This window comes from Tachypleus tridentatus, chromosome 6, assembly GCF_004210375.1.
Source record: "Tachypleus tridentatus isolate NWPU-2018 chromosome 6, ASM421037v1, whole genome shotgun sequence".
Lineage (NCBI taxonomy): Eukaryota > Metazoa > Arthropoda > Merostomata > Xiphosura > Limulidae > Tachypleus > Tachypleus tridentatus.
Genome location: NC_134830.1, coordinates 133,084,528 through 133,096,849, shown reverse-complemented (window position 1 = coordinate 133,096,849; position 12,322 = coordinate 133,084,528). Strand labels below are relative to the sequence as shown.

General features: G+C 30.3%; 2 long non-coding RNA genes across 4 annotated transcripts in view; one reads left to right on the top strand and one right to left on the bottom strand.

Moving 5' to 3' along the window:
- LOC143253697 (uncharacterized) overlaps positions 1–2,810 on the top strand; it is a 32,999-nt gene extending 30,189 nt beyond the window's left edge. Inside the window, exon 6 of the long non-coding RNA XR_013029784.1 lies at positions 2,687–2,810. This is a non-coding gene — a long non-coding RNA (uncharacterized LOC143253697). The remainder of the gene's footprint in view (positions 1–2,686) is intronic.
- A 1,808-nt stretch (positions 2,811–4,618) lies between these two features.
- Positions 4,619–12,123, bottom strand: LOC143253707 (uncharacterized). 3 transcript variants are annotated; one of them, XR_013029791.1, is made up of 6 exons: positions 12,052–12,085; positions 11,407–11,585; positions 9,569–9,690; positions 6,994–7,121; positions 6,278–6,352; positions 4,619–4,766 (listed from the first exon to the last, which is right to left on the bottom strand). It is a non-coding gene; the product is annotated as an uncharacterized LOC143253707 (long non-coding RNA). The 3 variants fall into 3 exon arrangements; XR_013029792.1 differs by lacking the exon at positions 11,407–11,585 and having other exon boundaries at positions 12,052–12,123; XR_013029793.1 differs by lacking the exon at positions 11,407–11,585 and having other exon boundaries at positions 12,058–12,079.
- Positions 12,124–12,322: the final 199 nt, after the last annotated feature.

Genomic DNA, 12,322 nt, shown 5'->3' with positions numbered 1-12,322 from the left:
CTTTTCACAAGAGTAACTATTCTAATTCATCTCTGCCTCCTATATGGGAACATTTGCTTTATGCATGCCACAAGCCTTCCACTCCCAGATTTCAATGTCTCTCTTATTTAAATTATTATGCATCACATCTCTATCAGTAGGAACACAGTATACTCATATGATACAAGTGATCCTCTAGGAGTTGCTATGGAACTATCACTTCTCACTTGGCAGTGCTTGTGCATGTATGTGTTTCTTTTCTGACCTGATTTTGGTTTGGGATGCAGTTTCTTAACAAAGTGGTTATATTTTATGAACTACCCAGTTTTCTTTAGAATTACCTTAATTCTACCTTGTTGTAGTCACATTTTTGTCAACTCTCCAAACATGAATTCCAAAGTTAATCTCACCATTTCGTGTCTCCTGCCTCAGGTGCAAGCAACCCAGTGGGAGGCTTATCAGTATGTATTTGCAGAGTCCGTATCTTCGATTTGTCCATTGCTGGGTGGTGTACCAGTTTTATGCCTTACCATTTAGGTTCGCTTCTGCACCTTTTATTTTCTGTCAGATGGTCAGGATTTTGCTCTTCATCTTCTTCTAGGACTGCATTTCCATTATTATGTGGATGATTGTGTTCTTCAGGTCCATTCTGAACTGGAGTTGGTCAGTCATACTCTTCAGCTCTTTCATGTAGCTGCTTGGAGAGGCTGGTTAATCAAAGTGTAGAATGGGAAAGAAAACTGAGAGATGCATCATCCAAAAACTTAAAATTCTACCATTGTTTGAAATGGTAAAATATATTAATGGTTTATTACAAACTACAAATATTAAAAAACTGTCCACATAAATATGACTATGAATAAGGAATCTTCACTTTTGGTTGTGCTCAGAGTTAATATGGTTGTGAATATATTTGTATATTTTATGTACAATATTAACATGTTAAGTAAAGAGAATAACATAAGGTGTATTTTATTTCTTGTAAAACAATACTGTAAGGTCACAATATTTACATTTAAACATGCTTTCGTGCATAAAAATATACTTGACATTAGGCTTTAAAACAATGTTTCAAGTAGATACAAGATTTTGTAGAAAGAACCTCATTATAAACATAACTTTTAATCAATCTTATTCTTTATGAGCAACAAATACAGTAATGCTTGAATACAAAGTCTGCCATTATTTTCTTATTTTTACCTTAATCTATAAACCCCAAAATATTCAACCATTTTTAACTTTATCGATGGAGAAAGTTTACTTAAGTACTTATAGTTTCACACAAGGAAAAAAAACGATGGCAGATGCCCGTCCAAAACGTCATGTAAATTTCTATTTTTTACTGCATCCATAATACATAAATCTCGTTCTTACGCACGTGTTTCTCGAAAATAAGATAGGGCTTATATTAATTTTCACTCCAAAATATGACACTAGGGCTTATTTTCGGGGGATGTCTTATTTTGATATATACTGTATTTACTAAAGTCTATCCCATCAACAAAGGACTTAAATGTGAGTGCACGTTTAATAATATCAGTATCTTCCAGTTTGAACAATGTTGTTGACCTTCTAAGAGAAAATTCATGTTGCTGAAGGAAACCATCTAACCAGCGTTTTGATGCTTTGAAGTCTTCTGGAAATATACCAAATTGTAGTGCGTTTTAAGAGCAAATGTTTGAATATCAGCCCTCTGCGAACAATCAAGGCTCTTGCCCTCCTCTCAGCAATCCATTCACAAATGACATCTTCTAACTCAGAAAATAGCGGTTGTCGACCTGATCCACACTTGCGTTTCGTTGCATTTCCTTCTTCAACTTTTTGACAGAGTTTATCGTAGTCTGATTGCCATCTTCGAACCATTCAGAGATCCAAATTCATTTCTTTACAGAAAGCAGTAAGATTCTTGCCCTGTGATTCCTCCACTATGCTTCTTTTTATACTCGACTGAATAACTTTTTCTTACATTCATCTTGTTCTGGAGTGAAAATGACTAAAAAAATTATATTCTATTTAATGTTGCAAACTATTAAACTAACCATTTAAAATAAACTATTAAACTAACTAATTAATACTTAAACTAATTAACTAACTATTAAACTAATTAATAAATTAATTTTTTTTTATTTCTTTCCTCTTCCTGCCACTCTTAACTAGGGCTTATATTAAAACTATCCCCAAAAATCACACTAGGTCTTATTTTATGGGTAGGTCTTATTATCGGAGAAACACGGTAATACTTTGGTCAACATAGTAACTGGAATAAATTCTTTGGAATCAAGAACCAGCCTTTTGAAAACAAACAAAGGTCACATTTCTCAGGATTACAAATTCCTTACAAAATAAGGAATACCCCTCCAAGAAGAAAATATTAGGCCAAAAGCTTCATTTTAAAAGAATTTTGATTTACTTATAAGAAAAACCACGTAATTCATAGTTTGAAAGATAATAAAAGTAGTGTGAGCTCCTACACAGGCACTAAATTGAAGAGTGGCTTGAATCTGTGTGTGTGTGTGTGTGTGTGTGGCAGCATCTGGTCTGTAATAAGGTCAATAATTATCACAAAATGTAAAACTCCAACAATTAATAATGTTAGCAGGGAGTAACTAAATAGAGAAATGATGTGTAATAGTTTTTATATGTGAGAGCAGTATATTTAACTAGCCATACTTGTCAAAGGGTTGATTTTCATTTTTTATCTCTATAGATACAAGTTTGCTGTGATCTGAAGTTTAATTATCCAGATACCTTGAGATACACATGGACATGCATCAAAATACTGTAGTAATTACTTGTTATTTTCATTGAATCCTAATTTTATTTTTCACTGTGACACAATTTAATTTTCTGTCTTTAAATACAGTTGGAACTCAAGTTAATGATGCATCTTGAACACGTAATCATATCTTAATGCTAGAAAATTTAAGTCTTAAGTCCTGCACCCATGACAAGTGTAATCTGGACACTTTTTACCATTAGAAGTTAATGGCAAGAAAAAGTAGTAAAATATCACCTAAGGTTGTCTGGTTGTCTTCTATAGTCCCATTAATGAGATACCAAATGAAGATGGCTTCTCTAGGGCAGAAACATTTTTTTTTTTGCTTCAATGCACTATTGTGTTATTACCCATTAGAAAAATAATGTACGAATATGAAGAATATGACAGTGTTTTGTTAGATTATTTTGTGAAGCAAGTGTGCTTCACTGTGTACCAGCTTACCAAATCAACACTCCTGTCCTCTAGTGATGAACTATCACAAGAATATAGTTCAAAGAATCAACTTTGTTTTTCTCCTTATTTTTCAACCAACAGCACATGTACCCTGTTCACTAAATAACAGTGACTGACCTCTAATATGGTTAAATATGTAATTAACAGTAGAAATAATCCAAAAACTTTGTTTTCTTATTAATTTTACAGAGGTATCTTTTTTTTTTTTTTTATCAACAGCATGATTAAATGCACTAAAATTTAAAAACAAAACATTTACCTAGAGATCTAGCTTTGTTTGGCAGGAATAGTATGACACAATACTATTGTTATTAAACTTTGCTGGCTGTTAAACTTACTCGTTTTAGGTACTGTGCAAAACTACATAAGTGCTATCAGAGTTTACCACCCTGATTGTTTTGTTTTTTTTATCAAAAGCCTGAAGAGAAAACAGCTAGATAAACAGCATCCACTGCCAAATCTTGAACTGTTTTAATCAAATAATGAGATCTGAACATCAATCTTTAAATCCATCCACAGACCTAAACCTTAAAACTTCAGTGTTGCATGCTGGCACATTAAAAACTAGGCCACATCTATATGAATCCTGTAAGATGATGCCTAGGAACCCCCTTTACCTGTAATATTGTTCTTACCTCAGATTCAAATATTAATATAAATCAAAATGAAGAAACCTACTGAGCTATTAACACTAACTTGAACTGCTTAAATCTTCATAAAACACTAAGTTTTAAAATATCTGCTTTTAAGATGAAGTTATTAATACCACAAAATCACACCTCACATCTGATTTTGTTTCTTATAATGAATAGCAAAAAGTTTGATGACCAAATAAATAACCCATTGAGGCCTAATTAAAAAATACAGCAATTTACAATGACAGTAAAATGAGCAATTAGTATTTAACCATTTATTTTTGTTGCAGTTGTCCTGAAGTGCGAAAAATGCTCAAAAACAAAAGAGAACTTTAGCAAATTATCATAAACCTTACAATTTATGTAAAGCAAAGTTTCTCAAAAAATTACTAGCATTAAATGACTGACATTTAGAATCATTTATCACAAGATATTTTGATGATCCTATTAAAAATTCATTAGTTCTAAGTTTAAAAAGAAGAAACTGCAAAAACTTTTCTGTACCACTGAAATCTTTTGTACCAAATAATAATAGGAAAAAGTTAACATCTGTAGCCTTCATTAAAGTATATTTTTTGTACCCATATTGTGAGGCCGTTCTGATTTCAAACCTGAAATCTTCAAAAAAAAAAAAATCCTTACAACAAAGATTAACTTAATTAACAAAACTATAGTAACATTTTTTTTCTTCATTAAGCTACTTAATACTGTAATGCCTTCTAATACAGAGTTTCATGAATGTTTAAGCAAAAACACTGACATACAAACAAAAGACTGAGTAAAAACATTTAATTCAATACTGCATCTGTACAAACTGAAATAAAAAAAATATATATTTCTCAAGAAGGATTTGTGTCCTGTTTCCTGATCTGTTTCAGTTGCTTTTTGGACATTCTCTTTATCTTTGCAGAATTTCTGATCTGAAAAATAAAATATTTTCTAAAAATTCATAAAGAAATTTCAAAGCTCTCAATGTATTAACATTTTATCAACCATGGAAGGATTTTTCCCATTACCATAGCATCACTTTGATCACAACAAACTTAAATTTAACCTATACGTATGTAGGTGGAGATAATAAAGGGTTAAACAAGCCGTTTGCTACGGGCTTAGTGTAAAATACAAAGGCTCATCTACACATCTGCACACATTAAGTGTTTACACTATAATTTTTGATACATCATGTGTATCTTCACAAAATTGGGTAGACTTTTAGTAAAGATTACTAATAATTTGTGTAGAAAAAATTAATTTTAATTTTTCTAAAAATTTTTTTGTTACTGGTCTGAGTGCAAAGTAATTTCATATTATGAATAAAAACACTATTGTTCATCCCAAAAATCTCAAACATTATTTCCATAATCTCTAGAACCTCATTAATACATTTCAAACATTTGTTTTTAGTAAGACTTTATACTTTATTTTCTACACTATAACTGTGGAGGGGTCTTCACTTAACCAACCTTGTAACCATCATAAAAAAAATTAGGAACTAAATATAAAATATGCTTTTTCATGCTAAAATGACTACATGTTATAACATGAAAATACAAATGTTTAGTTTATGTAGCCTGAGGATATCAAACAAAATTTTTTTAGGTAATATATATATAGTTGAATAACCAAAATATAAATAACTACACTACACTGATACCAAAGAATTGCATTGTAATTTATGAAGCTTAGTAACTAGGATCTACTTATATTTTCAAAAAAATATGAAACTTCGAGCAGACTAAAGGCACAATCCACCTCCTTAAAATCTTGGGTCGATAAATGGCTGGGAAAACCCATTCTGGGGACATTCTAAGGTGTTGATTGGTTATTCACATGTCATATATTGAAGCAAGTGTATATATGACACACAAATGGAAAGAGGTGAGCAAGACCATTTCATGTGATTCAGTACATAAACCATATCTCAGCAAAATAAAAATATACAAGGTTCTTATTTTATATTCTAGATTGATAATATTAGTAACTTGAGTTTCTAATTTGTATTAAGTCTGTAGCTTATTACAAATTAGAAACTCAAGTTACTAATATTATAAGATTATAATTCAAACTTTAATATTACACACAAGTAATTTCCTAATTTAAATGATAATCCACAATTTCATTCCAAACTTGCTGACATATATTCATAAAAATAGTAGTTCAATAAAATTTTGAATGCAAGTGACCAAACATGATTACACTGCCTTTGGCCTGTGACTCACAGTGAAAAGGTTAAAGCACCCAAGTTTAAGCTGGATTATTATTTGCCAGGAAGAATTTAAGCTGTCTACAACTTTCCAATCTTTACATTGTGTGAAGGCCTAAATCTGACCAAGATAATATTAAATTATACAGACTTATAATGCAACTTTCATAAAAGCTTAGACAAACTTAATACACAGTTTTTGTTAGTACCTAATAGAGGACCACTTACCACTTGCACTATTTCAGCCTTTCTCTGGTTTTCTTCTTTTCTTTTACGATGTTCTTCCCTTCTTTGTTTTTTTTCCTAATTATTGTGATGAAAAATCAAATTCAAAAGTCAAAGAAACTGGTCTCTTAGTTTATAAATATTCAAACATGTTGACACTCTGTAAATACATTGCAAAAGAAAAAACCTGATGTAATTTTACAACCAAAGCAATTTTCTTACCCTCTTGTAATATTTGTAAGGAAAATAAACCTTTGCATATCAACAGATATTTCAGTTCTAAAGGTTTAAAATAAATATTACAAATAAGTAATATTTGTTCCATGGCAAACAGACAACAACCTAACATAGAGACATTTACTTGAAAAAAACTCCATTTAAGATAACTTTCTCCATAGTGTAAGCCCAGTAACTGAGCCAGTAAAGATGTTTTAATAATATTAATCTTAACAAGCATCTTTTATCATTCCCAAGTCCAATGTTTATGTAAACACAATAACGTAACCAAGATTGTCAAATATTTTTCCAGTGAAAAAAATTCTCACTAAAAAATTACCTTTTCTAATAATGAAAATTATTCCTTCCAGTGTTGAGAAAGCCAAGCATGTATGACACTCAGTTTTTAGCTCAGTATATTTACTTTTTCACACTTTTTTTTTTAATTTCATTAAAGATACAAAATACATTAAATAAAATCTGACACTTGACAGGAAGCTGACCTCAATTTCTTTCCGTTTGGCAGCCTTAAGTCCTTCCTCATACAATTTTAAAGCTTTTTTCTCATCACGTTTCTTCATTTTCTCTTCCAGGATGTTTTAGAGGTTTGTCATATTTCAGAGTTGAGAAACTAAGTAAAAAAAATATTTAAAGTACAATACCTGAATACCAATGTTACGTGTCAATATTAGAACATTCTTGGGACATTAAGAAGAATCGGGTAAAGAAAAATCACTTAAGTATGTGAAGATGCAGAAAAAAGTCACAACAAGTACAATTTTGCACCATACAAGGATGATCATGGTTTCCCTAAAGATGAGCTGTTTCAAAATATTTTCCAGGTTATTTTCCATATAAGGATTTATCTCGGCTATTGCTTGATTGTGATCTATGATGGTCCAAGTTTCTGTGTACTTATTAGTTAGCACTGTGTTTATATAGTACTGGCAGAGTGCCTAACTCAGATGAAAATAGTTTTAACTGATTTAGTTCTTTATTTACATGCTCGTTGTTGATCTACTGAAAAGCCACGAATGAAGAATTGATTTATTATCTTCTCATTGCAACAGAATGCAAATGAAAACTTGCTGATACCAAACATTTTTGTAAAGTCATTGTATAGCTGATTCTTGTGAATACACACAAGCAAAACAAAAAATGTGGTTGAAGTAAACCTATTTAGTTGAGGGAGGGTGTACACGCAATCGAGAGAAAGTACCAGCTTTTCAATAAAGTGGATTTAGAAAGTAGGTGTGTATGTGTAGGAGAGAGAGAAGAGAAACAAGTGAAGGCTGCACAAAGATTTTAAATAATTTTAATGCATAACTGATCATGACTAGAATTATTAAAAATCTTCACATAGAAATGTAAATAATAGCCCTCTTGATCACACATTGCCAAAAGCATATGGCCTTTTCAATTTAAGACCAATTGGTCATCCGGTTTGCCAAAAATTTCTATACTGATCACTATAACCTCGATTTGTAGCATTTGAGGCCACAGCCACATAACCCACATCCCTTCCTGCACAAAGTTGTATCTGTATCCAAAGTTTGAAGTTTATAACTTTTAAGGAACAAACCCACAAAGAAAGAGATTCATACTTAGTTATATATGTATGTAGCTATATATATATATATATATATCTCTTTAGTTAACACATAAAAGTAAGCAATACAGCTCATAAAATGTAATTCATGTTGAACACCCTGTATAAATAACTGTACTGCTGTGTATCCTCATATTAGTTTACTTTTGAAAAAAATTACCTGTTCATTAAAATCTGCAGTCTGTTACCCCTTTTCATGTTATTTTTTCTTCCAGAAAACTTCAAATTGGTTTGTTTTCCTAATTTAAATTGTAATTTGTATATTTAAAACTTTATTAAACTATAAATTACTACTCCAAATGTCACTCACCCAACCTTATCAAAATTATTATTCATTAACAAAAGTATTTTGTACTAGAGGTAGGATCACTGATCACCAAATACTCATCTTTGATTCTAATGGAAAATATATTAAATTATTAATGATCAGGACTTGATAGTTTGTTGTTTTTTTAGCAAAATATTAAGGGTAGATGAAGATATGGCTATATAAAGATTAATGTATCAATGAATATTCACTACATATTATGAACATTAGATAACTAGCACTGTAGTTCTGAAAAATCTTTCAGAATGAATTTGCAAGATATTGTACCAAGATAAAACATTTGGTTTTAACATCGATTTTACATTCTACTTATACCACTAAAACAGATTACCCAAATGATTTTGAAACCCATAACAATCCTTGGGCACCAAAGTAGAGTCACAATTAGTCCTTCTTTATCAAAAATAAGCATTTTCAAAGTTTAATGCCTCTCCTCATAACTTAAACAACCTCAAGCATATATAACTTTAGTAATTCATTCCTGTCATGCACTCTTTCAAACATATATTAACAAAGATGATCAAACTTCACCCAACAATCTAAATAAAGCTTTACCAAACTAATCAGATTAACTACAATAGCCTTAAATAAAACAATAACTATCAGCTCTTTTCACCTCAGCAAATCACTCAGTAGAGAACTTGTAATTCTCCACCTTAATCTTTTGTAGTTTGTTCCTTGCATGAAGTAGGCCTAAGGCCAAAATATTGCAAAATACATCTTTTTTAGTAAGAGTGTAGAACACTTTATCTTCTACTTTTGTTTGTTTAAATTCCATTCTTAAAAGAGGACTATCTTTAATTGAAAAGAAACCTAGTTGAAACCTTATATTTTTCCCCACAACTTCAAATCTTATCAAAACCCTATTTTTTTTTCTATCCATTGCATCAAATCTCATCTCAAAAATCTTTCCAAATGTCTTTAAGATTCTTGTAATTAGAACTAATTTTTCTTCCACATTCTGGTCTAGTCACAAAGACTGATAAGGTTCTTTGAAAAAAAACAAAAACACATTTCCAACAGAAAAAACTCTCTCAAACTTTTCTCACACATACATGTTTTTTAGCATGCTTCATATTTTTAGTATTATCTATCAAATAAAAATAAATTCCAGTTAGTTAACATTACTTCAGCAACTCACCATTTCTTTTCACTTTTCCATACACGTCCTGATTTTGGCCTGCCTTTTGGAATATTTAAAGTGGCATTTGTTTCAATCATTTTAAGTTTATAGTTTCATCAATATTTGGTGGTTGCTTCAAACTGAAAAGAAAAGAAAAAAACAACTGTTTACAGATTTTTTATGATATTCCTTCACACTAGTTACAGTTTGCTCGTTCCAGACTTCAAATACATAACTGCTATAACTGTGGATGACTAAAGTTAAAAAAATAATTTCATCTTAATTAGTAAACACAAGTCTGCAGATCTCATTCATAACTTCAAGGTAGTATATAATTGTTAGGATAACTTCTGAAAACTTTATTAATGTCACAGGGATTTTGTCAAGCCATATATAATAAGATTGTTTGACTATCTTTTCCAAATGTTTCAGTCCTTTCTTTTTGCAATATTTCTACAAATTTCACGAAAAAAGACTGTCATTTGTCTTTCACAGTATTTCTTAATTTATATATTGATAAATGTAAGTTTCATAACATGAGAAAATGTCCTCTGTTACTTTGTTCCTCCCAAAGACTTGAAAGAAAATGTTCCAACAAATATAAACATGAAATACTGAAATAGCAGTTACTACTTTGATAGTTTTTCTAATACCAGTAATAATGTTCAAATCCACTGATTAACACTATATTATTGAAAATGACCTAAATTACAGTATTTTTAATATGCCTTCAAAATTAGTTTAACAAACAGACTAAAGGGTCCAGTTGAACTCTCAAGGCTGTCCCTGAACACCCACATTTGAAAAGAAAAACTTTTCTGTCTGTTTTCAGAAAATCATCAATTCCCTCTTAAACTTCTGTAGCATACTGGTCACTGCCCATTACTTCTAACTGCAGGTCATGCAGTAGGCTGTTCACCAACTAAGAAACGTATAACTGTCTTAAATGTAGTCCAGCCTGTTTTTATCAAATCTTAAACTTGGATCCATTTGTCCTTTTTTCTTCAGAATACACCACAAAGAAATCAAAGACTTTTATTCTGGTAAGCCCCTAAATAATCCATTAAATTTCAATAAGATCATCTCTTACCTTTCTTTTCAAGAGAAAATATGTTAACAGATCTTAACATATCCTTTCTCTGAACCCTTTCAATAAACCTGTGTCCTTTTTTGGGTAAGAAGACTAAAATTGTACACAGTATTCTAAGTGAGGCCTAACTAATATTTTGTTTGGAGATAATTACTTCTTTTAATTTCTAAGTAAACCCTTTACTTATATTAGCTTCATTAGTACTAGCAACAGAGTACTGTTCCAGGGGTTTGAATGATTTGTCTGCTATGGTAAGATCTCTTTCTTTAGTCATTATACTCCAGTGGCTTTGTGTTATTCAAATTGTATCCCAAATGCAATACTTTGAACAAACTAAACTTAATGGTCATTTGGACAACTTACCACTTCATTGTATTCAAAATGGCTAAAAATACCCAACAGTCTAACATTTTCATAAATGTTACTAATTATGTCCCACATCAATATCATTAATATACAATTTAAAATAAACAAGAGCTCACATGCTGATCTCTAAAGCTATTCACTATAAATATGGTTGGCTAAATTCCCAATATAGTCTTCACCTATCCAACCATCCTTTTTGAAAAATCTAAGAATGTCTTGTCAACACACTAACATCCAGGTAACATCCTCAACAATATATACATATGAAACAGAATATAAAGATAAGCCCTCCCCTTCTAAATCTTTAGTAGCTTTCATTTATATTTTCACTAAATGATTTCCTAATACTTATTTTATCAGATCTTGACTGTGCAATTTTTCCCATTAAGTTAAGACAAACCTTTAAGTCAGTATAATTTCCAAGGCAAATTTGATCACCTCCTTCAGAAATCGGAATAATGTTAACAATTTTTAAATCTTCAAGCATTTGCTGACCTACTGCAGTGCTAAAAAGAAATAGGCTCGTATATGTGATCTTATTCTTAAGCCTCCTTCAATTCCTTGGCTTGGGGAAAAAACCTAATATTATTACCAACAGTAATAATAACACGAATAATAATTAACATGGTTTGGACGCTTTATTCTTCAATCTATTACTATCAAGGAATAAAATTACAAATATCAACGTTTATGTTCTGTTACAATACTTCATTTAGAATATTCAGGTTTTTCGAATACGTTATAAAATTACACTTCACACTATATTACTCGAAGATTAATTATTATTACTACAATATTAGTATTAATATACAAGTATTAACACCAATTAACAATTTGAGATAGTATTAGAAACTGCAGTTAGGCTTAAATAAAGCTTAATTTTTTTTACAACTTTGATGTGTTAATTTTGTAGATTGCATAACGTTACAGCCACTAATTAATAAAAATAAACAAATAAAATATACAAGTACTAAAAATTTAAAATGTCTACAACATAACAACTAACTAAAAGTTAAAGAAATTTAATCAAAAACAAGAAACCCACGTGTACCAAACTCGTAAAAGGCCACCTAATAATCAGCTTGACCTTCATATATCATAGATAACATTAAAACTTGTATGAAGTAATAAAACTATATTAATTTTAACAAATGTACTGACGTAATACAAGAACTAAAAAATTACATGAAAGTTTCAAGTAAATTATAAAACATTTTCAATATTATTTCTAAAACTTAGAGTAGAATTATAAGTTATATGAGATATATAAAAAAAATATAAAAAGGACGATATCCAAAATTACAATATAATAATGT